General features: G+C 40.4%; 1 protein-coding gene across 4 annotated transcripts in view; it reads left to right on the top strand.

The window, feature by feature from the left end:
• RERE (arginine-glutamic acid dipeptide repeats) overlaps positions 1-27,821 on the top strand; it is a 419,003-nt gene that overhangs the window by 112,450 nt on the left and 278,732 nt on the right. Inside the window, exon 1 of one of the 4 annotated variants that reach the window (XM_057531179.1) lies at positions 2,316-2,745. The exons of the other annotated variants lie outside the window; for them this stretch is intronic. The gene's annotated coding sequence lies outside the window, so the exon portion shown is untranslated. Of the gene's footprint in view, positions 1-2,315; positions 2,746-27,821 lie in introns of those variants that run through there. 4 annotated transcript variants of the gene reach the window in all.

Genomic DNA, 27,821 nt, shown 5'->3' with positions numbered 1-27,821 from the left:
TATTATTATTAATGAATAATTCAGTTATTCATTTCAAGGATATGTGTGCTTGATAACTGGGTATTTGATGATGAGCAAACATACAGAACTTTCTCTGATGGAACTTGCTCTCTAGAGGGGGCTATGAACATTAATCAGAAAGTCACACCAATGAATTACAAACTGAGATAAATGCTCTCAAGGAAAGGAACACAGTTCACTGAGAACTTATTATAACAAAGGAACTTGACCTAGAACGGGGCCACAGGGGAAGCTTCTCTGACAAAGTGATATTTGACCTGAGGTCTGAAGGAGTAGGCTTTAAACTGTGTGCCGGGGAGGTTGGGGGCTCGGGGTGGCAGGGAGAGAGTTCTGTTCTAGTGGGAAAGCGGCCATGGCCTTTGGTAGGAATCCTGATACCTTGGAGAGATTGAAAGACTGGTGTAACTAGAAAGTGGGGGGCTGGGTGTGGATGGATTAGCAGAGGGTGCAAGATAAGGACAAAAAAATGTAAGTGTTATGAAGTGCTGTCAAAGCATTTGGAATCCCAGGAGACTAGGTACAGTATGAATTTAGAATAAAGCAGTTTGGTTGTTCTCACCAGCCCTTTCCAACTTGTGATAAACCAGCACTTTTTAAAGTGCTGCAGACAAAAAAACCCCCCTATTGCTTCTGGCCCTGCCATGTATCTAGATAGAGCTGGTGGGTAAATGGAAGTGTGCCCCAGTACAGGAGTGGCTTTTGTAGCTAGGCTTCAGGGTCAGTTTCATCTCCGACATGGATGGAGTGATCTCAGAACCACTTGGTCCTGAGTAGACTTTCAAGGCTTCAGTCCCCTCAGGATGGTCTTTTTGAGGAATGGTGGTACGGGGAGCTTATGGCAGAGCTGCACTTGCGTGGGGACCGCCTCTGATTTGTGTTGGTCACAGCCACCTTTCAGGGTGGCAAAGGCATTATGCTTCATCAGCTCTTGCTCTCAGTACAAGTGCTGTGTTAGTAGTTTTAGAGAGAGATTTCTATCTCCTGTAGACTAACTTGAGTTTTCTTTGAAAGAACTTAGCAGAGTGATGTTTAAATAGCAAATGTGCATGTCAGTTAGGTTATCTGTGCCAGAGAGGCAGGATTCCTGGGTACACTGTTCTTCTCCTCCATACCCGGCCCCCCACTCCCTTGTTGAGAAACTTTGGGCAAATCACTTAATCTAAATGTTTGCCTATTGGACCTTGGAGGGTCCAATAACATGTATAAAGCTATTTGAGAGTTCCATGAAACTTGCCTGGAAGGCTAAGAAGTGTAATATTAAAGATACCAAAAGTGATCATTTAAATTTTGAGCTTGTAACTTTCAAATTTGGGTTGATACTGAGTGAATTTAATAATTTGAATTTATATTCCATAGGAACGTATTTTTAAAAATTTGCTATAGAGTGTCTTATTTAATAGGACACAATGATTGTGGCTGTTACTACTAGGGAATACATAGTATAAATGTAGTTTAATTTTGGTAAATTTGAGCAAGTTGATAGATATTTACCAGTTTGGGGGTGGGGAAGAAACTAATTTGAAATTTGCTTTTGGTAATTCTGTTTCGATGCACAGAACAGTGGAATTAATGACGGGTCTGGAATCTGGTAGCTGGTGGGTTTTATGTTTATTTAAGGCTACATGGCAAGGAATGTGTATTTATTTTGCTTCCTTATTGGATGGATTTCAATCAAGCCCAATTTAAGCTATGCCTTGTCTAGCAGATGGACCTTTGTTTTCTTGGGGAAAAAAGATCCGGGAGAAGACTTTTAAACAAATGACTTACAGAGAATTCTTAAACTGTAAGGAAAATTGGGGTCAGAAATGTTGTTTGACACCAAACAAAGCTTCTTTCTCCTGTGCATCTTTGAAACAAACGTTCATCGTGTCTGTGATTGTTGGTTATTTCATCTGCATTTGTTAGACGTCAGAGGTGGTTGGCATTAATATTCCTGGCAGAAGCAGAGGCAGCTCTAGGATATGTGAACTGCTGATCACTCACGGGGATGCGCTGCCTCTTTAATATCTTGCTTGCAGATGCATTTTCTAGCTGACCACGCTATTAAGAGCTGCCATCAATCACACAGCCTCCCAGTTTCGGCTGTCGGGAGGGGAGGGGGACTGGGGAAGAGGAGAGGCTGGCCGAGCTGGGCAGGAGGTACAGTTGCAGCGGCACAGGCTTTGTGTGCGCGCGTCCCCGCGGGCAGAGGTGCGCGCAGAGCGGGCCAGGCTCCAGCCCGGGTTTTGTCGGCCGCCGCCGCCGCCGCCGCCGCCGCGCCGCCGCCGCCGCCGCCGCCGCAGCGGGGAGGCTGCTCTTTCTCTCCCAGCGTCTGGGTCATTGGCATGTGGCAGTGTTGGCCCGGCCGCCTGGGCTGAAGGAGAGTGAGCCGCGGCGGCCGCTTCCCCTAGCTGCGGGCGGGGCCGGCGCGGCCACCGCCTCCCGGAGCCGCTGAGCCGCGGGGACATGCGCCCGCGCCTTGCTGCCCTGCGGCCGGCCCGGGCCTCCTTTTGTTTAGCAAGTGCATTTCACGCCCCGAGCCCCCGCCCGTCCCTCCGGTGCCCACGGGCCTGAGTTTGCGAGGGGGCCCTGCACCGGAGGACGAGGAGGAGGAGGAGAGGAGGCCCGAGGGCTCAGCTCCTGCTGCAACCGGCCGCAGGCAAGTGGCTGGCCCCTCTTGCTGCGAGGGGGACGCGGGTCTGGGGCCAGGAAGTTGGATAACTGTGGGCGCAGGGGCTCTCGGAGGTGGGTGTATGGGAGTGAGGTCGATGACCCCAGAGAGATGAACAACTCGGGTATTATTAAGAATGATGGTGGCTTTCCAGGAATCAGGAATAGGTGTTTGCTGTGTCCCATTGCATTTCTGTTGGGTTTACTAGTTTTTGGTTTTTTGTTTGTTTGTTTGTTTTAAATTGTCAAAACTCTAGGAATCCCAATTAAATAAACCAAGTAAGAAACGTGTTTAGGGCAGAGAAAACACTATTTTTTTTTAAAGGGGTGTGTGTGTGTTCTTTAAAAGGAAAGCTGGAAGGTGAGGAATGTATAATCCAAAAGCCGCTGTTTGATCAGGAGCTTTATTGCTTACTGTGGAGTAAATTTAAGTTTAAAAATAAAGTGAATTGGATGGACTTGGTTATAAAGTAATTTGGGGCTGCTTAAGTGACAAATATAATTTGTTTCTTGGATCACAATACTGTTATTTTGCCAGGTTAGCTAAAACACAAGGAGAGTTTTGAAGAAGATTGCTCTAAGTTTAAATTGTGATTTTTTATTTTTTTATTTTTTTGTTTGAGGTAATGGCTTCCCTGCCCCCTCCACCTGTTTACTCAAATCTTGTACTCCGGTTGAAGCTGTATGGAGACCTGCTTGACCACTTTCTGTTTGCTGAAAAAGAAACTCTTGTCATAGGTTACTTTGTTTTACTCCCAGCCATTCGCCTTCCTGGCCCACATGTGCCACTATTCTCTATTCTCCTTGGGGCATTGTTTGGCTGGAGGCCTCCTCTCAGCCATATGGAAATTTAAAAAAATGGTATGTGAATGAACACTGAGGTCAGTAGAGAGATTAATTTTTCTCTTTGATATGTGTGTCTGTGTGCTTTACGATTGAGACACTGAGTGAAAGTTGAGAACAGAGTTGAGAAAGTCCTTTAAATTACATGCCAAAATTACTATATTCTGGTCATTCTTACTTTTTTCTTCTTTTTTCTTTCTTTTTTTTCTTCCTAGGAACTCCAAATTTAAAGTAGACATGATTTGAAACCCTACAGACGGGAACAATATCCCATGTAAGCCTGTTGATCTGTGGGCAATTATTTCCAGATGCACAACCAAACTCCACATTTTTATGCGTGTGTTAGATTTGGGCTCTGAGAGGCAATTGCCTTTCTGAAAATCTACATTGCCTAGTTAATAACACAAGGCAGACATTTTAGAGGCTTAACATTTAACAGCAACTTCACAATAGTATGGGAGCAGCAGTTAGAAGCCTGTGTTTGTTTTTTTCAACTCTGTAATTTAGTAGTGTTTAAAGTATTTTATAAAGATCTCTGGGACCAGTGAAAGGTGGTTTTCAGTCCAGAGCACTTGAGTGCTCATTGTACTCTGGCAGGCCCTGGTGCTTGGCAGGCTGTGCTTGAAATGTTATTTGATCTGGTTGCATGAGAGAATGGACTAAGATGACACTTCTTCCTTCCCCCTGGCTGTTGAAAGTGATGCATCAACGAGTGCTGTTCAGTAACATATTTGAAGACTTAACCTACATTCATTCACTCTGAGAAGGTTTCCAGCAAAAGGCCATGTAGGTTTTTGTCTTGTTTTGTGGTTTTGCATTTATGAATTGAGGCGAGAGCTGACGTAATGTAGCTGTACCACTTCCTTTGTGTGTGAATGGGTTTTTATAGCCTGTAGGATATGTTCCAGTCTACATGGTTGTGATTACTTCTGAAATGCTTGAATGTGTATGTATCTTCAAATGTGGGTACCCTGAGCCATGTGCCGGTTTATTTTTTAGCTTGTAGGTCTGGTGGTGGGGTGGGGTGCGGGGGTGGAGTGTCATGGGGAACCCCGTCAACTCCTCAGGAAGGTTCGGCGAATGGCCTGTGTGTCATGCAGACTAGCTCTTCATTTTAATTAGTGCAACTGTGTACAGCTGTTAGGTCAGACTGATTGGCTGCTCCTGCAGGGTAGTTTTATTTTACGCTGGAGGTTTTATGGACTTGTCTGGCTGTGTTTCTTAATCCCTCTCCCACCGCCCTTGTGCTTGCTTTTAAGCAAATGATAGAACAGGACAAGCTTTTGTTTACTCATGTAATAGTTTACTCGTGGGAGATTTATTTTTGGTTTTGAGGAAATTGATAAACCATGTAATTTAGCAGTAGGTATTAACATTTACCATGCTTTTCTGAGGTCAAAGGTTTTGCTTGCTATTATGTTAGTCTGAGTAGCCAATGGAACCATCCATTTTATAATGACATAGGAAGCCCTTTTTTTTTTTTTTTTTAAACTGGGTCTTTGTTTGCTATTCTAGGATTAGTTTGCAAAACTCAAATAAATGTTAGCCCAATGGAGATAACATGGCTAAAATGTTTCCTTCTGTCTCTTCCCTCTTGTTACACTGTACCAAAGGGACTGAGAGAACCATTCATTTACAGCAGTCTGGCCACGGGCTAGATGATTAATACAAGGATTTAGAAATGTCTCTGTTCAAGGGTATGTGTGGCTACCTTTAAATTTTAAAATGTGCTTTTGGCTCCAAGTTATTGGAAAGTATTTACTGTAAGATTGAGTAGCTTTGAGTCTTTGAATATAGGTCCACGACAAAGTCAGACTTTTCAGGCTGTAAAATAGATTGTGATGTGAATGACACAGTTTCTTAATGGTTTGGTCTCCTTACCGTATGCCTTTGTCTTGAGGAGCTGCCTACCACAATGTTTTCTAAGACTGTCCACTACATTTTTTAAAAAAGGAGCAAAAGTCAAAAGACAAAATTGACAAATCTGTTTATATATAAAGCTAACGTGAAGCCCGTTCCCGGGCCCAGTTTACTGATGGAAGAACGTGGGTGTGTGTTGTTGGAGGGACTTGTGGGGCTGGTGTTAGGGACGGGGCGGGGGGGGGGGGGGGTTGTTTAGAGGGACAAGGGAAGCGGCTGCAGGTTGAGATACTTTTTAACTCATTGGAGAAATGGGTTCTTCTTAAGATAACCTGGAATGAGGAAAGAGAGTGCAACATTTTCTAGAAAATGTAATAATTTCAATGTAACATGTATAAAAATGTTTTCTTTAATTAAAAGAAATCAGGTCATTTAGATTGGCAGCAGAGAATGATGAATCTACAGAAAAATAGAAAGAAGTATAGTAAGTATCCTAGATCCAAACAGGTTATTTCAAAAGTTCATTAGTATGTATTTCTTTTTTATTTATAGGACCATATTTTAAAATTCCATATATTGATGGTGATTAGGGTTGTAGCCTTGCCCTCCACAATCTTTTTAATTCTCGATTTAGTTGACATATCTGTTTGTAATGAAAAATAGTAAAACAAAATGTTAAAATTTAGTTAGCGGGAAAATAAAGCATGTTCAGTTTTTAATGCTATCACATGGAGGCTCTGCTGGTATAAGTAATCAATTTATTCATTATAAGTTGGTGGTAAATAGCTAGACTGTATTCTATCCTTAGTTCTACCACTCACTCACTGTGAGACCTGGGGTAAGTTATTTATTAGCCTCTTTGTGGGAAAAATGATGAATCTACCTCAGAGGGTGTGCAAAATGCTTAGGAAAGTGCCTGGCAGATAATGGCAGCTAGTACTTAATATAGCGAGCAGTGGTTATGCTCTAGATACTGTTTCAGTTGCTGAAGATACAAAAAAGATGAAGTCCCTGTCCTCACAGCACTTACATCCCAATGAAGGAAGACCAGACAAATTTAAAAGAACATGATGATTCACAAAACTTCCAAAGATAACTTCAGGGCATGCCAGTGATTTTTAGTTTAATATGGGATGTTTACTCTCTAAGTCATTATTTTCTTCTTCCTTGATGAAAATGTGTTTCTCACACTATTTGATGATTTATTAGCCATTGTTAACAATTTTTGACTCACAGGTGGAATAGAGAGGGAGGAAGAGACTTTTTTCTGGGAAAGGAAAACAAAAATGGAACAAAAAAGAAATTAAACATAGTGATTTGTCAGTTTAAGCACCCAGTAGTAGAAGGGAAATGTTAAATCATGGTCCGTCCGTAAAAGGAAATATTATGCAACCACTAAAAGTCATCATGATATAAAAATATAATGTAAAGCTCAGAAAAAAAAACTGTAGATGCCAAACTGTTTATGCAGTATGATTCCAATTATGTGCACACCCACATTTACTCACAGAGGCTAAGGGAAAAGATTAGAAAGAAATATACCAAATGTAAATAGTGCTAATCTCTGGATGATGGGATTATGGAAGACTTCATTTCCTTAATATTGTTCTGTCTTTGCGTGAATTATTTAATCCTTGCAGGTCTAAATGCCTCTGGGGTGCCAGTGAGGAAGCCCAAGACTTAGAGGAGTTAAGCAACTTGACCAAGGCCCACGGGTGGGTGAGTGGGGAGGCCAGGATTCCAAGCCAGAGCCTGACCTCTGTTCTTTCCTTGACCCCCCTCTCATCCTATTAGAGGTGACCTTTGTGAAAGGGCTTCCCCTGGCCTTCCTCCACACACCCGTGGCCCAGCCAGCTTTGAGACTTGTTTATGACACCAAAGGGCCCTCACTGAATCTCACATAGGAGGAGCCAGTGCTGAGGTAATGCTGAGCATCAAGTTATTGGGAAAGAACAGCCAGTATTATGACAAGAGGAGGAAATGGAAGAATGATTTGAGAGAAAGCGGTCTGAAAGGTAAAGCAATATAAAGAGAATACAGGGTAGAGGGTGCTTCAAAGTAAGGGGGTGACAGTAGAATCACATGTTCTAGGTTTTGGACTAGAGAATGAGAACTGAGAAAACACTATGAAAAAGTGCCATTGACTTAATCAGGAGTCAGTGGAACCCCTGAGAATTTGTTGAGCAGAGCAGCCCAGGAGGTGGAGGATGGCCAGTGATGGTGGAAGCTAGTTTGCAGTTAGTAAGGAAATGTTGAGAAGTTTGGTAGCGAGAGAAGGAATGATGGAAGCTGGAAGAGGCTGCAGGTTAATGGCATTAGCTGGTTGATGCATTAAGAGGTTAATGGCAGTTGTGTTCTGTACGTAGGATTTTATGATGATTCATATGACAGTTGTACTCAGGTTTTTGTGATAAAATGAGGTAGTAATGGATGTGAATCACTTTAGAAAGAAGAAAACATTTTAATTTTAGAGGATTAATCAGAAATTACTTGTGAAGTTTTAAGAATATGGTAGGTAAGTATGGGGGATCCTTTTATAAAGCTAAAATATTTTTGCCAGTAAAGAGTAGAAATAATCACTTGGTTCTAAAGATGAACAATTAGATCCTGTTTCTCATGTCTTGTTTCTACAAAGTGAATGAGCTTTTGTAGTTGCAGTTTAAAAAAAGGGTCAGTTTGTATGTGACTGTTCAGCTTCAAAGGAACAATATAGAGTTGAATATACTATGCATTTGAAAAATTGCTTAAGTCAAATGCCTCCAGATGGTGCATGCTGCTGAGTTCACAGCTGTATTTACCTCAAGCTCACAAGATTATCTTCTAATAATTTAAAAATAGCTGGTTAGAAACAGTGGTATAGTCAAATTTCTACTGGTTTTGAACGTCAGCAGCAGTAGTGACTTGACTTGTATGCATTTAGTAAAATGCCAGTTGATATTCCTTCCTTCTGCATTGTTTTCAGGATTTCTTATTGGGCCAATTTATGCTTTGCACAAACAACCGTAGTGCTTACGTACAGGTGCAGATGACCAGGTTCTTTTTATGTGGTCTCAGGAGTGAGATTGGAGAACGGCTCTTGATTATCTTTATAGGAAGTTTTTGTTGTTTTACTAATCACCTTTTATTTTTTCAAACATTTTTAATATATTAATATAGGCAGTTGATATTTTACACATATGGTGAGCTTTCTGTATTTTTTGATATTACCACCCAACCAAAAACAAGAGAAAAACTCTTTAATACTTGCATCTACCTCCCAATATAAATGCCTTTTCTTTTACATGGATTTAATAGAAGTCATTTTGGAAGAACTCAAATTACTAAATCTTAATTTTTTTGGACACACATACTACTGTTTGTTTGCTTAGCAAAACAGTTTTCATAAATTAGATGTGAAACATAGGAAAATAGTTTGAAGCATTACCTAGGAATTTTAAATATGTGAGGGGGGATGGTAAGAAAGATATGCACATTCTTTATTAATCGACCAAAATTATATAGAAAAACATCAAGATCGAAGCGTTTGAACAGTTATTTTCTCCTTTTGGTTTTAGGTATTTAGCTCTTACTGTTGTCTTTTTTGTGTGTGTGGATATTTTATAATGAGAAAAATTATGTAGAAAACTTTTTACCTATTTGTATATTCTTTGACTACCTGTCTAGGCAGTCTCTCTTTCATAGGCTCTGCTCTTTCCACAGGGAGTAATTCTCACATTGAATAGGTAAGGGGAAATGTTCAGTAACGGAATGTTCACCTTTTTAAAAACATGTTAGATGTGCAGGGAAGGAAGTAGATTAGTATTCATTCTGAAGTGTGCTGGCGGCAGATGCGGGGTAAGTTTTGATCTTTGAATGGAAAGAAAGAACAAAACATGCTGGAAAAAAGTAATGTCTAAAGCAGTCTGGCTTTTTTGGGGAAAGTTTTCTTCAGTTTTGTGAATAGGCTTAAATTGATTGCATAAACATTTATTATTGGATAAGTAATATTTTATTTATGTGATACACGAAAACATTAAAAAATGAAACCACTGTTTAATAAATTAATTAATAGGCTATTCTACAGAGCAGTTTTATTTTATTATTATTATTTTTATTTATTTATTTATTTATTTATTTATTTATTTATTTTTATTATTTTTAAAAATATTTATTTGGCTTCCCTGGTGGCGCAGTGGTTGAGAATCCGCCTGCCAGTGCAGGGGACACGGGTTCGCGCCCTGGTCTGGGAAGATCCCACATGCCGCAGAGCAACTAGACCCGTGAGCCACAACTACTGAGCCTGCGCTCCGCAACAAGAGAGGCCACGATAGTGAGAGGCCCGCGCGCCGCGATGAAGAGTGGCCCCCGCTTGCCGCAGCTAGAGGAAGCCCTCGCACGGAAACGAAGACCCAACACAGCCAAAAAAATAAAAATTAAAAAAATTTATTTATTCATTTATTTATTTGGCTGCATCAGGTCTTAGTTGCAGCACATGAGATCTTAGTTGCGGCATGCGGCATCTTTTGTTGCGGCACGCGGGCTTCTCTCTCTGTAGTTGTGGCGCACAGGCTCCAGAGTTCATGGGCTCAGTAGTTGTGGCGCACGGGCTCTAGAGTGCGTGGGCTTAGTTGCCCTGCGGCATGTGGGATCTTAGTTCCCCCACCAGGGATTGAACCCGCGTCCCCTGCATAGGAAGGCGGATTCTTAACCACTGGACCACCAGGGAAGTCCCGGGAGCAGTTTTAGTTTTATAGAAAAATTGAGTGGAAAGTACAGAGAATCCCCACATGTCTCCTCCCACCCAGTTGTCCCTATTATTAACATCTTGCGTTTGTGTGGTACACTGTTAGAGTTGATCAGTCAGTATTGATACCTTGCTGTTGCTGTTAAGTCTGTGGTTCAGTGTTTGTGTTGTACGTTCTATGGGTTTTGACAAATGTTTAATAGCATGCATCCACCATTACAGCACACACTGAATAGGTTCACTGTTCTAAATACACCCAGTGCTCCACCTGTTCGTCCCTCCTTCCCTTCCGCTTAGCCCCTTGCAACCACGGATCTTTTTACTGTCTTGATAATTTTGCCTTTTCTAGATGTCATGGAGATGGAATCACAGTATGGAGCCTTTTCAAATTGGCTTCTTTCACTTAGCAGTATGCATTTAAGCAGTCTGCATGTCGTTTTGTGGCTTGCTAGCTTCCTTTTTATCACTAATAATATCTCATTGTTTAGATGTACTACAGTTTATTTATCCAGTTACCTGTTGAAGTACGTCTTCCTTCTTCCAAGTTTTGGCAGTTACAAATAAAGCCACTGTAAACATTTGTGTGCAAGTTTTGTGTGGAGATAAGTTTTCAACTCATGTGGATAAATACCAAGGAGCATGATTTCTGATCTATGGTAAGAGTATGTTGGGCTTTGTAAGAAACTGCTATACTGTCTTCCAAAGTTTCTGTACCATTTTGCATTCCCAACAGCAGTGAATGAGAGTTCCTGTTGTTCCACATCATTGCTAGCATTTGGTGTTGTCATTATTTTGGATTTTAGCCCTTTTTATTTATTTGAAAAAATTAAAAGTATCTACTTATTTTCTGGTGTCAGCTATGTTGCAGATTTGATTTTCTCTGCTATTTGCCATAGAGAGGGAGAAATGAGGACCATAAATATATTGCATATGTCTCATTCTCCATCCTGTAGGGGAAAGGCATAAAGGTATAAATTTGGGAATACAATCTGTTACACTTTAAAAAGAATGGGCATAATGCTGATATAATGATGTTATGGTTATGGTTATGTTATGGTTCATGTAAAATGTAGTAGTACTAATTTCTTAGTGGTTCCATGTAAGCTTTATTTCCTCTTGGTTACCTGTGTTCCTCATATGGCAAAGGATTTCATTTTATGAAGGGAAAGGGATACTTTGAATTTTTTTGAAATAAGCTAATTCTGGCCATAGGTCCTTATCTGCTAGATACTTTTAAATGTAAATAAAGATTTATATTAATTTCTTTATTGTAAGACCATTTATCGGATGGTCAGGACACTCAGAGATGAGGACCATTTGATCCTGCCCTTGGGGGTTATAAATTGCAGCAGTGAATATCGGAGGGTTTACTATAGGGTGGATACCACGCAGTTCTGAAACGAGGTTAGAATTACTTCCCAGCTATGTTTATTTAGAATATTTTTGACTTTGCATTTATCCAGTTACTTATTGGAATTTAACATCAACCTAATTGTGTTCTATACCTACCCACAGCCTTGGTTGTGAAGATGATTTGGATAGGTTCTCCTGGGGGTTATGCAGTTCATTAATTCCTTTGTCAAGGGTTCTTAACTTTATTTTTATCAGAGACTCCATTGAGTATTGGTGTAAGCTGTGGTTTTTCCCCCAGAGCAGAGTTGTGAACATTTGCCTACATGTCCACAATACACAGTTGCAGGTAGTTTATGGAATTCTTGCAGCCCATCCATGGACCTCTCGTTTAAGAACTCCTGTTCTGGTGAGCCTTAAATCTCTGTTTGAATTACTAGGAATCCTTTGTATTTCTTACTTTTGGCAGATTTGCTTTACTCGAATAGTGTGGTGTGAGACCATTGACCGGTATGGTGCCTGTGGAGCTCGCGGTTTGTGTGCCCTGAGTGGCTTATCCAGGGGTACCCGAGGCTGCTGGCCATGGCAGATTGCTGTCTCTGGGCGGACCCACAGGAGAGACTTTTCTCAGCTCTTAGTTCCAGAAGGGGACTGACCTCCTGAGCATGTGATTTGCTTCTACCTTATGGATTTAGAATCCTGTGACTGATCAAATTTCTTCTGAGGCATTTGCTTATAAGACGTTGGCTACATCTAACAAATGATATACAGTGAACCTGAACACCTATTTCATGGTTCCATTTTCTCAATCCCCTCCCTCCCCCTGCAATTTTCCTTTTTCCTAAGAATAAGGGAAGCAGTATAGTAGTATATAGTTAGAGCACAGGCTCTGTAGCCTGTACGACCTGTGAGACCTGCCATGTGGCCTGAGGGAGCCTTTTTCACCGCTGTGTGCTCAGGGTCCTCTTCTGTAAATCGTTCCTACTTTGTGTGGCTACTGTGCGGGTGAAATGGAGAGCTCTTAGAGCAGTAACCGGCACAGGCAAATGCTGAGCGGATCTTAGCTGCTGTTGTCAGGCCAGTTCCCTCATCTGTTTAACATTTTATTTTATTTTATTTTATTTCATTTTATAAATTTATTTATCTATCTATCTATTTATTTATTTATTTTTGGCTGTGTTGGGTCTTCGTTTCTGTGCGAGGGCTTTCTCTAGTTGTGGCAAGCGGAGGCCACTCTTCATCGCGGTGCGCGGGCCTCTCACTATCGCGGCCTCTCTTGTTGCGGAGCACAAGCTCCAGACGCGCAGGCTCAGTAGTTGTGGCTCACGGGCCTAGTTGCTCCGCCGCATGTGGGATCGTCCCAGACCAGGGCTCGAACCTGTGTCCCGTGCATTAGCAGGCAGATTCTCAACCACTGCGCCACCAGGGAAGCCCAAAATTTTATTTTATATTGTATGAATATCAGTAAGCTGCCTTAAGTAAGCTCTTTTAAAAGTAAGCCATTCTTTAAATCTCCCCTGCCCTCTGTTTATTTTTTTATGCAGAGGTTTAATTTCTGCCTGAAGACAGTCATTAAATATGTTGGGTTGGCCAAAAAGTTCGTTCGGGTTTTGTTACGGAAAAACTTGAACGAACTTTTGGCCAACCCAGTATTATGTAGGGGAGTGCGAAGGGGCTGAATTGTGTTCCCCAAATTTCATATGCTCGTCTTAACCCCGAGTATTTTGGTATTTGGAGGTGAAGTCTTTGGGAGGTAATTAGGTTTAGATGAGGTCGTGAGGGTGGAGCTCCATGATGAGAATGGTGTCCTTATATGAAGAGAAAGAGACCCGAGTGTGGCCTTTCCCTCTGCCGCGTGAGGACGCAAAGAGAAGGCCGCAAAGAGCAGGCGGGGAACTGAATGAACCGGATTGGCCAGGACCTTGATTTTGGACTTCCCAGCCCCCAGAACTGTGGGAAATAAATTTCTTTTCTTTCAGCTCCCCAGTCTGTGGTATTCTGATGTAGCGCCTGAGCAGACTAATACAGAGAGTGCATTTCATACATGCAGAGCAGAAGGTGATCAATAGCTTATCACAGAGGCAGCTTTTCAAGAGTGAAATGGGGACGATGATTCTGTTTGCAGAAGGCTTTACCCCTCCTGGATAGCCTTCCCTGACCTCTGGTTGGTCCTCACAGCTCCCTTCCGAAGGAGGCAGCACAGGTGCTGGCTGCTCGGCTTCCGGAGTGAGAGCGCCAGGTCAGAAGTCAGTGAGTTGTCCACGTCCACAGTTTCCATTTTGGAACTGGCTGAGCCTCTTTAGTAGCTGTGTTTTCTGACTTCTATATCCATTGATCCTTCCATGAACACCTTAATATTGTCAGTTCAGTCTTATAATTCTTTTGCTTAGGAGAATATAATCTTCACTTGTAGTCTTTATAGGAATATTATTTTCATGGTTGAAACATCAGTGGTGAAATTGTTCAGTTTATTTATCTTTACTGTCTCAGGGAGAAAAATAGAATTTATGAGTTCTTTGGCCTGTTGGTTAGATTTGAAGTATAAAATTTCTGTGAAGTGACATAAGCCTGAGAAATGTGATACTCTCTGAATTGGTACTTATGACATTTTTTTTCTTTTATTTTGGTCCACATATTGGTTTGCCATTCAGTCTTGCTGATGAGTTTCTAAGATGTAGGAGTTTTTTGGAGCTATCCATGGTCAAAAGATTGCTATTCATTTTGGTCAACGTGCTGTGAGTATGTCTTGATCAAAGGGATGAAACAGGAGGGCTAGAACCTACAAATTAAAAAAACTCCAACTTCAAACCTGCAGCCAAACTCTGCCCTTCATTCTGAATGAGTTCTGGATCCCTACAAGGTTAATATTTATGAGCCATCAGAACATACTGTATTTGCTCCATTTCCCATTAAATTTTAACAAACTTTTTAAAAAAATCAAAATTTTACTTCCTGATGACAAAATGATTCATTTGAGATCAAAAACTTGGAATAGATTAAAAAAAAACTTTATTGAGGTAAAACTCCCTTAAGAGATAATTCATCTATTAAAGAAGTGTACAAATCGATGGTTGTCAGTACATTCACAGAGTTCTGCCATCATCACCACAATATAGTTAGGAATAGATTTTATATGGCAGTTTCTGGTGATTAATTGAATGCTCCTAGATCATCTTGTATGTGTAAATTTGTACTTCTATGAATAAGAATATGACTTATCTGTATGCTTTACTATTACAGTATATAATTGGTTGAAGGCATTCAAACCCATCTTTTGTTTACAGTGGTCTGACATAAGGGAGTTAACTTCACACCAAGGTTATTAAATCCTTCAGTGACTGATGACTCCCTTCAAGGGATGATAAAGCAGTTATGAATATGATATGAAAAGGCTTGTAGTCTCTTTCAGGATATTATCTGGAGAAATTGCAACTTTCCCAGGGCATTGTTTTTATATTTGATGTGCTCAAAATATGTTTAGACATTTGCCATTTCCCGCAGTTTGTGTTAAAGAATGTTTCATTTGTTAGTAGAAAGGCTGATAGCCGGGTATGTCTTATACTAGGGGAATTTCCTAGTGTTGGTTCCCAGTTAGTTCATAAGATTCAAGTGGGCCCTTAAGGCTGCTGAGCAATCATACTTTTTCCCTCTCCTAGTCCATTCACTTGCCCGGTTTCCTAGATGACTATTTCATACTTCCTCCCTGTCTTCATGCTGGGTTTCCTGCTTCAGTGAGAAAAACCAAAGCAGTCCGCAGAGAACTTCCGCCCATACTCACCTCCCCGTTGGCCCAGCTTGCAGCACAGACTCCGCCTTCCCACTGCCTGGAGGTGGAGCAACAGGAGCTCTTACCCTGCAAGGCCGGTCCAGCCGGTCCAGCCGGTCCTGCCGGTCCTGCCCTCTCAGTAGTCATTTCCTGTCTCTCCTATCATTAATGTTTTGGGCTCTACTGGATCATTCTCAACAGCATACAGTTTTTCTGCTTTTCTTCCATCTTAAGACAAATACAAAAACAAAATCTCCCTCTTTTGACTCTGCTTCCTCTGCCCACTGTTGCTTATTTCTCTGCTCTGCTTTGCAGCAAAACATCTCAACAAGAGTTTTCTGTACTTAAGGTCTCCAGCTCTCCTCTCCTCTCTTAAATCCATCACCCATCATTCCAGGGAAACTGCTGTGGTGAAGATTACCACGTCCTCTGCACTGCCGGTTCCCTCTCCTGGAATCTATCTCCCCATATACCTGTGTGTCCTCACTTTCAAGTCTCAGTGAGGCCTGCCTTGACCCTTGGTCTTTGCTCCTGGTTTCCCTTGCCCTGCTCTGTCTTTTTCCCTAGAGTATCCTCTTTTCACATACTATATGTGTATTTATTTTCATTACTTATTGCCTTGTTCCTCCCACTAGAATGTAAAGTCCTGAAGGGCAGGGATTTTTAACTGTGCAGTTCACTGATTTATCCCCAGCATGTGGAACAGTAACTGACACACAATAGATGTCTGATAAATTATCTACACCGTGCCCTGGGACTCACAGCTTTAAAAATTATCTAAATGAATATAACTAAAATTTTATGTCTCATCCAGGTCTTAACTCAGCTACCTTCTTCACATGTCCACTTCGATGTCTGATAAGCATCTAAAACTTAACACACCCAAATGGAACTTCTGATGTTTTCCCCCTACGCCACACATACCTGGGGGGTTTTTGTATTTTAACTTCTTCAGTTGGTAGGATTTCCTTGTCACCTCTTTCCTTTGGTGTATAAATTGTACCACCTGGAACGCCAGAGGTGGACTGGGGCAATCTTGGGTTGTGTAGTTGCATCTGGCACTTTTAAAGCAGTTACATTTTTTTGAACATTGAAAAAAAACTAAACAGTGATGTACAAATGAAAAGAAGTCAATGTCCATCATTTAATTTACTTTAATAACTTTTTTACTGTAGATTCCATAGTACCATTAGTTAGTTTTTTGATGTTTGACACTTGGAAATATGGTTTTAGCTTTCAAAGTAAAGTAAGAATATTTGTTATCAAAACTTTGATTTATAATTGCCATCTACTTAGCAAATGTAAAATACTTTTGAGAAAGCTTTCCTAAGTGTAGTGGGTAAACTATTGAATCAGGAAATGTGTACTTAAAAGTTCCTCTCTGGGAGAATCAGATCAGTCCTCTTAAGATCCAAACTTGAAACTTGTTTTAGCGAGACATGGAGTTAATGGCGTCTCTTCTTTAAATGCTGATCCGGTGTCACAGCATGAAATATTGAGGTAGCTTTCTTCCAATTGGACTTAAGTTGGCAATTACATTTACTGTCTACCAGCAAATCATTAGATTTCTTGCCCATGAAACTCTTTCAAAGACTCTTATCCTTGTAGATTAATGTATGTTGATAGTTTACAGGACAGTGCTCGGGCAGTGTAAGCAGACTTGGTAGGTGGAAAAATTACTAGTGATTTGTTTAATATACATACATATTTGCTTTAGTGTTACATCTCCCTAGATGATAGAGATCCAAGGAACTTGCAACAATGTTTTTTCTTTTTTTGGAACCAGTAAGCCAGCAGAACAATCCTGTTTAGCCTACTTTAGTGCAGTGGTGTCATAAAGAGAATCACACTGTGATCAGACTATGCCAAGACAACCCAGCTGATCAGTGAAAAATTTGGTTGGTATTTGATAGATGGGAAAAGGAGGAGGAATTTGCCTGAAGTTTTAACTTTTAAACGAATGGAGTTTCCTTTATGGGTCCAGTGCATTGATGCGGGATCTGTTTTTAATAGTCATTTGCAAAAAGGTTAGTGTGTGGTAGGTCTGTGATGAGCTATAAAGATAGAGAAAGAATCCTTGGTTTACAAGTCTGGTAATACTACCTTTCCTTTCTGTGTGACACTAAAATACTCTAAACTTAATCCTCAGCGTAATTGAGGTAGGACCATAATTCCCATTTAACAGAGGAGAAAATAGCTGAGAGGTCAAGTCACCTTACTCACTGCCCCTCAGTACTTGGTTTGCTTTCCATGTCTGATGTTATTTCCACTGCATCACAGCCTCCAGACTTGCTGGGATAGATGAGAAAGACACAGCAAAAATGGACCACTGGGAGGAAGATTTCTATAGACCGAATGTGCTTCAGTGTGTAGAGGCGGAGAGGGAGAGAAAGGAAGCTTATACATAACTTTGGATGTGGTTGATTTAGGTAGATGACTTGACCCTAGAGAGAATCCTTAAGAGATGGGTTTTGGTCATATATAAATATGTCTACTTCTACCTTGTGTATGGTCGTATTAGAGAATTGTCTGGAGAGGCAAGGTGATTTCACTGGACTTTTTCGAATAATTTATCTTTAGAATGAAAACATTAATCTGATTTCAGTTTTTCATTTTCCCAGGAGATCTTCAATTTGGTATACCAGGGATTGAGTCTTAAAGGGGCCAGGGATAGTGTTTGTGTTTAGTGTCTGCTTTTTAAAAGTCAATTCTAGCATTTAACGCTAAAACACAGGAAGCAAAAGCTTAGTCTAGTGACAGTGCTAGGATTAATTTTACTTGTTGAAATTAATGTTTCCTTGATAAATAAACCATTTTCAGGTTCTTGGTAGATGAACTTAACTGAGGACAGATTACAGATTATTACATAAATTCATAAGAATTGTGCCAAATCTGAAAACAGAAAAAAAGAAGCCAACTTGTTTTCACTGTTAGTAGATGTCCTGGCTTGATTGTATAGGTCCCCCGCCTTTATCTTCAATGCCTTCTCTTCTAAGATTAAAATCAAATCTTAATATGTTGACGTGTAGTATTCAGGTACTCTTATAATTAATTAAGTTCAATTTCCTTTAACTTCTGTAATGCTCATTTGAAAAAAAAATTGACGGAAAAGTTTTTCTGGTTTTCATAGCTATAGAAACAGCAGGTAAAAATGTACTCAGAAGTTAAAAGCTGAATTTGGTAGATTTATCAGTTGGGATCTGAAGAGGATTAGTTAAAAAATGGGGTTTAATCAAAAACTGATTGCTTGAATTGAACACATCTGTGAATTCTGTACTGCAGCTCAGGAGGTTAGCTCTAAATATCTGGACTAGTAAAGAGGTTTCTAGTCCAACTTTGCTATTTATCCAGTTTGTCTTCTGCGTTCACTGGCGTTGCAGGAGGGAAAGTGGGATGTACAGACCTTGTCATAATGGCGGGGGGCGGGGGGTGAGGCTGGAGGGCATAGATTGTGCTTGATCTTGATTGTCTTCTGAAGGAGCCACAGTGATTATTTAACCAAGTACTTTTGAACTTGATTATTGCTTAGTTCATCATTCTTGGTTGTTCTTTTAAATTCCTTGTAGAAATAGTGTTTTGTTATTGTTGTAAGTCTAACGCTTAGTGCTAATATAACAATTAAAAAAAGATTTTTTTCATTGGAGTATAGTTGATTTACAATGCTGTAAACGTATTTGTTTTTTTGTGTTTTTTTTGGCTGCACAGCATGCAAGATATCTTAGTTCCCTGACCAGGGATCGAACCCTCGCCACCTGCGATGGAAGTGCGGAGTCTTAACCACTGGACCACCAGGGAGGTCCCTAATATAACAATTTGACAGAATGATTTCATAAGCTTGTGCGTTTCAGCATTAATTCTGCCATGTGAAAGGAAGGAAAGGTTTTTTGTTTATGTCCAGGACATTAAAAAAAAAGTTTGTTTATTTATTTATTTTGACCGCGCCGGGTCTTAGTTGTGGCATGCAGGATCTTTTAGTTGCGGCACGTGGGATCTTTCTAGTTATGGCATGAGGGCTTCTTAGTTGTGGCATGCATGCGGGATCTAGTTCCCCAACCAGGGATTGAATCCAGGCCCCCTGCATTGGGAGCGCAGAGTCTTACCCACTGGACCACCAGGGAAGTTCCTGCCCAGGACATTTTTAAAGTGAGAAATGATTTCTTGTTTAATGACACTGCCTTGCTACTACTGGCTTTTCTAGCAAACTTGTCTATAATTAAAGAGGATCAAGATTTAATATGCCTAATGTATTATTTGGTGGACTGAGTCATTGAAAATGCACTTGGTCACTGAAGTATGCTTTTAAATTTGTTTATTTATTTATTGGCTGAGTAGGGTCTTTGTTGCTGTGCGTGGGCTTTTGTCTAGTTGCGGCGAGTGGGGGCTACTCTTCGTTGTGGTGCGTGGGCTTCTCATTGCAGTGGCTTCTCTTGTGGTGGAGCACGGGCTCTAGGCATGCGGGCTTCAGTAGTTGTGGCTCACGGGCTCAGTAGTTGTGGCTCGCGGGCTCTAGAGCACAGGCTCAGTAGTTGTGGCACACGGGCTTAGTTGCTCTGCGGCATGTGGGATCTTCCCAGACCAGGGCTCGAACCCATGTCCTCTGCATTGGCAGGCAGATTCTTAAGCACTGTGCCACCGGGGAAGTCCCTGAAGCATGCTTTTAAAATAAAGGCTTTTGGCACACTTTGAAGCATGAAAAAATTTAAGTTCTTTAGCATGTCTCTAAATGGACATTTTATTTAGTATCTGTCTTTTATTACTAAGATCCTCTAAGGACAATCGTAAAAAACTAAAAAAACTAGTATTTTAAACCTGTTAAATAGTATTGTTAACCTAGCTTTGAAGGAGGGCCTGTGGAGTAATCTTGTTTATTTTTTGCTTAAGATTAAGTTGAATAACCCCATAGAGTTATAGTTGTGATGAAAAAAATTAGGTAGGTAGATATATTTTGTTTTTATTTTCTGCCATAAATGAATATTTTCTGTTTTATACCTTTATAAATACATTTATTGGTATTCTGTCAAAAGCAGCTCCAGTAACTCTGGGGAATGGTTTTCCCTGAGGCAGTCAACAGCACACAGTTTGTAGAGTTACTGAAGAGGTTTGTGGAAAGGTATTCCCCCCCCCCTCCTTTTTTCTTTTTAGCAGGGTTCAGCAGTTTAATTTCTCTAGTCCTTATGTAGAATCATTAGATCTAAGTAGTGCCCTTTGGTGCCACTCTCAAGGAGAGAATTAGGGAAAAAGTGAAGAACAAGCCTGGAGAGAGACGTGGTATAAAAAGGGGCAACACGGGGGCAGAGGTGCATATGTGGGGTGTTGAGTTGTAAAATACCTGGGAAATGGGTGTGGTGGGGTGTTGCCACTTGGCCTCATTGGGCCCCCATATCTCCGTCTGTTCGAATGTTGACGCTTCGGTGTTCTTACTCCTACAGGTATTTGGTACCTAAAATATTAATAATTTGTAACATCTCTTACATTTAGTTTACCAGGTCATTCAGTTGAAGTTTGTTGAATCTTTCTAATAGAATTTTAGAGTCCTATTCATTTTTTGTTTTTTAAGATGAAGAATTTTAAGGTGAAAGAAGTGAGGTACAGAGTTGGTACATAATACAGCCTAACTTCTGATTGGTGTCTTTGGACTTCACCAGTGCTCATTCTACCACATCATAGTATTGGGTAGTTTTATTTCCCACTTTTGAATCTGTTATCTTCCTGAGACTCAGATTCTTGATTGCTCTTTGGATTGAGTTAAGGCATGTGAAAGAATCCCTTGTCATTCTAATAAAGGTTTGGTGAACAAAACTTGATTGAGGCTGTTGTACCTGTGAAACATACATCACTACTTGCCTCTATAATTTTTATTCTAGGTTATATTATTAGAGCTGGCATTTTTCTTAAATAATTACTTGCATGTTTCACATTCCTGGATATAGAGACATTAGTGACTTAGTATACTGTTTTGTTTTGTAGATAACATTAATTTTCATCATCTGTACATTGGAAGGCTTATTGTCAATAAATAGTCAACATTTTGACCTCAAAGAAACCAGGAAATATATTCATAAAACGAGACATGGTCACAATCATTTTGAGAGAGTTTATGACGGGTTATACTCAGTTGGACAGATTATTAAAGTCAGTACCACAACAAAAATGTACATTCCCCCCCCCCCCCACCAAGAAACCACATAAAATTTTCTTTCTTTAAAAAACAATAATTATTATTTATCGGGCTGTGTTGGGTCTTAGGTGCGGCACGCAGGATCTTCTTTGCGGCATGAGGGATCTTTCGTTGCAGCATGCAGGCTCTTTAGTTGTGGCGCTCAGGCTCAGTAGTTGCGGCGCGTGGGCTTAGTTGCCCTGCGGCATGTGGGGTCTTAGTTCCCCAAACAGGGATCAAACCCGCGTCCCCTTCACTGGAAGGCAGATTCTTAACCACTGGACCACCAGGGAGGTCCCCACATAAAATTTTCATAGTGCCTCAACAGAAACTGGTTGTATAGCTTAAGGAGCGAGGTCAAAGGCTGTGCTTTTGATAGCAGAATTTGTATTGAAATGTGAAGAATTTATTGTATCATATTCCATAAATGATATAAAGGAAGTGAGATGTAATTTACTTGCAATTATTAGTCGTGAAATAACGAAGAATATAGAGCCTGACTCTTATAGACAGCCTGTAGTGTAAGGAAAGGAACAAGTCCCCATTTCACACATGAATAAACAGACTTAATCTCCTGATATGAACGAGCCACAGTACAAGGGACAGCCTGGGGGTGAGGAAGGCAGAAGTCTTTGTCACTTAGCCAAAATAGGCTAGGATTCAGAGTAAATGAGATTTGTGATCAAAGTAAGCCTTAAGTCTCATTAGGGCTCTGCATGATTGTGCTGAAATGAGAGTGTAGTATACAAAAATGTTTCTGGTGTGAAGTTTATTGTACCTAAGTGCCTACTTTTCAAACCTAGAACCAAATTGAGTTACTGTATTTGCCCACATCTCTCAGTATGAATATTGGGATGTGAAATAATCAGTCTCAGTTTCTCCTTCCATTCCTGTCTTACTTCCTTAATGCTACCCTGAAAATTTCAACTGTGACTGTATGTCTTTATTTTTCCTGGGGTCTGTGAAGATCTATTGCAGGTAATTTCTGTCTGTGCTGGTCTTATAGTATAGATAAGTTCCATTTTATTTTCTTGATTTAATAGAAGGTCTGTGATACAGAACCTTAAGTGTTACCCAATCTCAAATTTTGTTTAGTAGCACATTTTAATCTGTGGCTGAATTTAGGTATTAATGATTTTAGGTTTCATCTCACATATTATATTTACAGGGGAAGTAGAATAATGTATAGAGAATGATTAAACTATGTAAATATTTGTACTTTGCCACAGTGTTAGACGTTCTAAAGTCAAATATTTGCTATAGAAATTAAAGCTTAGCTAAAGAACCAGCTATTTTACCTTTTAAGATAGGTAAGATGTGGTTTCCAAAACTTCATTTTCAAAGCACCTGACAAAAATATTAAGAAAAAGACTCCCTGGTTACCATAAATAATTTAGTATATGAACAGTGAATCTGAGATTCTTGTGATTTATTCCTTGTATGTAAAATCCGTATCTGGTCTGGTTTGGAAGTGCTTGCACATTCTGAGAGCTGGTAAGAGGAGTGTAGCTTATTGTCGGTTCTCTCTCTTCTTGCTCCTCCTCCCCGTCCTCCTCCCCTCTTTGGTTTTCTTCCCGGATGGTTTCTGTTTGCTTTTTTGTAGGTTAGCAATGACAGATAGTTTTAAAAGCCCAGGAAATTTGTTTCTAGAGACCTCCCCTCCCCGTTTTTAGCATTTCTCTCTGTACTTATAATTATTTTATGATAAAATTTCAAATTTCCATTTTCTCTTTTGTTCTGCATGCTTTCCTATTTCCTTTCTCTGACCCTCCACTCAGGTGGTTGAGCTATTGGACATTTTGTGCTATATTTACCATTTGTAGAAGACACACGGTAATGTTTTCTTGACTGTATTCCTGCAAAGTTGACCCATATTAGTAGGAAGCAATTTTGTTCTTTTATTTACCTGTGTCCTTTTCCTGTGTTAAAGTGTTTACAATTTCTGATCTGAGCTGGATGTGAACAAAACTCTCACTTCTAAATTGCTCACTTCTAAATTGCTAAGGTTTTTCACACCCAAGTGGGGAACTGAGGGTGGTATAATTCTTTTCCTTTTATCCTGGCTGAGGGCTTTTTCTCCCAAGGATCCATTTAAGCATAGATGTTATATTTCACAGTCTTTCTTCGCATTTTACCTTGAAGTCCACAATGCTGATTCTCATGTCCCAGGATCTAAGGTTTTCAGACTCCTCCTCCACCCTTTCTGCCCCCCCCCGCCCCCCGCTTTCCTCCTGTCCACGTGACTCTATGTCCTCGTTCCGGAATTGCTCCTCACGTTGTCAGAGTCCTTCTGGAAACATCTCCTATGGAAGCGTTTGCGTTCCAGCCAGAAGTTCCTGGGGAGAAGCTGCTTCCACCACCCTACTTTTGTTTGCTCTCTCAGATTCCGAAACTCTTTCAGTGGAAAGGAATGGTTGCTCGCATTTTGGCCTCCTCTCATGGCAGATAGCTGACCTTTCCCCTCAGAGATCATTGGTACCTGGGACTTGCAGGATAGAAGGAAGTGCCCTAGAGGAATGCAGCTCATACATACACTCAAGGTTTCTTTTTTTCTTCTTTGTTTTTGTAATGAAATAATAACCAAAAGCTAGAGTGGTCATCACTGAGCAAGTTTATCTGGCTTTCCCTACTTTCCCCCCACCAAGTCTCTAGGAAAAGGGTGTTTCCAGCATTAAATCCATTGCCACACCCTTGTTATAACACTCCCTTCAACCAACTCACTCAGAAAACAGGTCTCCCCTGATTATTGCTTTAAAGGTAGTACTGTAGTATTGCATTATGGAAAGACGTTTACGGTTCTAATTTTAGAGAAGAATTTTATTAAAATATCCCTGCCCAAGGTCGTGAGTTTTTCTCCGCTTTGCCTCTTTTCCTATGTAAAAGCAGCCTGTGGTAATCCATGCAGGTGGCAGATAAAACTAGTGAAGCACTCAGCGAATGCTTTGAGATATTTCAATCATTACTGAGAAATAAGTGGTTAAAAACATATGCTCCTAAGAGCTCTAGTTTTGTAGAAAAACAACTCTGCCTGTCATCTTGTGTTATAAATACAGAGGTAACTTACCAGCTTTGCAGAAATTGGGGCTTTGTTTTTATTATGAAGAAAAATGTGCAGCCTCCCACACACCCTCACAGCAGTTGCATAGCATTGGAAAAATCCTCCAAGAGCAGACAGACTTACGGTTTTATCCAGACTGTCATTACGTATGGCCTGTCTGCCAGAGACTCTAGACCCTGAACTGAGAGTGAAGGCAGAATGTGTGGAGCAAATCAGAGGAGATCAGTTTGGAAAGGGAGTTTACAAAGAAGGAGTGCTGACAGTGTAATAATGGAACCTGTGGTTCTCAAACTTGGCAGATGTGACCGTGTTGGAGAAAAGCTGCAACACAGTGGAGAAAAATGCTTTCTTGCTCTTTTTCCCCTCAGGTCAGGTTGTGTAAATTGCTGAAAGAATGGAAGACCAAAGCCTTAGATTGCTATGGGATTCTCTCCCTCTGTCTTTTCTAAGAATCATAATCTGTTAAGGGTAAAAGCCACTGGGTTCATGTTTGTGCATATTCTTGTACTTAAAGCAGTTAGAATTGATTAAAAGGGAGTGGTTTATTGATGAAATGGGAGTCTTAATATTTTTATTTGTGCACATTTAGATCTAGATCAGCGCTGATAGAATTCTCTACGAGGTTGGTAACATTCTGTATCTGTGCTGTCCACCATGGTACCGTCAATACCAGCCACACATGACTGGTGAGCACTTGAAAGCCACTAGTGTGACTGAGGAACTGAATTTTTTTATTTTATTTAATTTTAATTTTTAAAATAGCCACGTGTGGCTAGTGGCTACCATACTGGACAGCACAGCCCCAGATTAAAGCTCTTAAGTGATTCACATGGCTGTCAGTGAATAACATTGAAGGGCATTCTCTCATGTACAGACATGTTATAGTTCTGAGGACGTATGCTTTTATTTATTTATTTTTTAGAGAAAGTTGGAATGAAAGGGGGAGTATAAAGGTACTATTGGTGTGTGACATGGAGAATTACAAGTTAATTTTTAAAACAAAACTCCCAAAGGTAGCCTGTTTTAATCTATTTAAGAAAAACATTAACGAGAACCATATTATTCTGCTTTAAGAATCTGTGCCCTTTGATTATAAGAGGAAAGCTTGTTAGTGGGTAATGAAAGATGAAGTCTAATTAGTAAATGGATTTTGTTCATTCATCAAATATTTGATTGCTTTCAAAGTTAACATGGCACAAATTCCTGCTCTCAGGAATCTGAGCAGAAACCAGGATACCGTGCTTGTATAGCCAGAGTAAGGTTGGAGTGGGGAAAAGTTCCCAGGGGGTTGTGAGAGCCCTTTAGAGAGGCTCGTGGATTCGGAGCAAGCTTCTTTGAGAACTGATAACTCTTTCTGTTGAACAATACAAACTAAAACAACGTTCCTCGGACCAGCTAGATGTATACTGACACAGCGTCTTCTGCAAAACGTTATTGAGTTCCTCTGTGTTGTGGGGTTCTTAGATGTGTAGAACATGGGCTGTCTGTTAACTGATCTCTTTGATCTGCTAGGTATTGTGCAGGTTAGTGCCTTACATGGGTTATCTTATTTATTCCGCACAACTCCTCTATGGGGTATGCCGTATTATTTTCTTTATAGATGAAGAAACCAAAGTTTAGACAGAGAAATCAACTGCTCATGGTTATAAAGCGAGCAAGGACCAGGGTGTGTTTCTGTCAGCAGGGCCTTACAGAGAAGATGAGAGGAGACAATATATGAAACATACGAGCTGGTAAATAATTAGGTATTTTGCATTTGTAATATGTTAACATGCTGAGTGTAAAATGCAGACTCTGCTTGCAGAAGGAATTAAGTAAAGAGGGGCAAGAACGCATGGCACAGTTTGGAGGCATCATGGATTCCTTCTCAGACAGTGTAGGGCTTGGAGTGGACTTGAATGATACACAGTTATCCAACAAATGTTTATTGAGCTGGCAGTAAAGACAGTGTGAGCAAAGGTGAGAGAGTGAGAGGACCAAGTAGGGGTACATGTAGAAGGCTGTTTATTGGAAAGTTGTCGGGGAGCAGGGTTATGAACTGAGGACCAGAGAGGTGGTTTCCTGAAGGAGGAAATTGAACCTCATGTAGTCTTTCCTGGAAAGTTTTTTTTTTTTTTTAATTAGGATACAGTTGACATAATACATTATATTAGTTTCAGATGTACAACATAATGATTTGATATTTGTATATAATGCAAAATGATCACCACACTAAGTCTAATTCACAGTTCCCTCACTACATGTAGTTACAAATGTTTTTTTTTTCTTGTGATGAGGAGTTTTAAGATCTACTCTTTTAACAATTTTCAAATACAGTCAGCCGTCTGTGTCCGTGGGTTTTCCATCCACCGTTGATTGAATCCAAGGATGCAAAACCTGGGGATATGGTGGGCCAACTCTATTCATTGTTTTAGCCATTTTATGTAAAGGACTTGAACATCCGTAGAATTCGGTAGTGGTGGGGGCTCCTGGAACCAGGCTCTCTTGGATACCAAGGGATGACTGTGTACCATACGGTATTAGTAATATAGTCACCATGCTGTACATTACATCCCATGACTTATTTATTTTGTTAACTGGAGGGTTGTACCTTTGACCCACTTAACACATTCTTGAATGTTCTTGAATGAGGATATTAAAAATTGAGATAAAAGGTAGGTGTCATTTGTGTTTATAGAGAGAATTGAGGTCCAAGGTAAATGAGGGCACTGGGAATGGAGAAAAAGATTGACGGTATTTTCCCAGATGTTTTCCTCCAGATACATGTGATTCAAGGTAGTGGCCACTTTCTTGCCATTATCTCCAGCCTGTTATGTGGTGCTCATCAGTTTGATTTGTTGGTCATCTCTGGTGACTACGGGGAGGTCCACCTTTCGCCCTGGCTTGGAGCCTGGGTTGTGGTTAGGGTGCACCGAGGCCAGAGATACTCTCACTGCCTTGGCACCATAAGGTGGTTTTAGGCATCTAGTCTCTTTTTTCTTGAGTTCTTGCAATCCCCCTTCTGTTTTAATTTAATGTTCCACTTAAGGGAGTTGATTCCTTTCCCTTGCTGCTGAGTGGCAGATTCTTCTCTTTCCTCTTTTGGTAAAAAATACCTGATTTGCTTTATTTAGTTCTTTAGCTTGCCATCCAAGAAGGTTTTGTGGAGTGAATCATTCTTTATATGGTTCTGTAGTTCGAGTTGATGTTGGTCTCTAACATGTGAATAGAACGACCAGTTGAATAGTTTGGATTATTTTCTAAAACCTGATCAGTGGTTAAGGCTCATGCTGATGTGGCAGGTATTTGGGGAATCAGATTCCTATCAAGAACTCCTGATACTAGTTAAGTGCAGTTAAGTTGTGGAATTTCTGTTACTCTTGTCCACAACTCATACTGTTCTAAGGAAGAATGA

This window comes from Balaenoptera acutorostrata, chromosome 1, assembly GCF_949987535.1.
Source record: "Balaenoptera acutorostrata chromosome 1, mBalAcu1.1, whole genome shotgun sequence".
Taxonomy (NCBI): domain Eukaryota; kingdom Metazoa; phylum Chordata; class Mammalia; order Artiodactyla; family Balaenopteridae; genus Balaenoptera; species Balaenoptera acutorostrata.
This window is presented reverse-complemented; position numbering and strand designations above follow the sequence as displayed.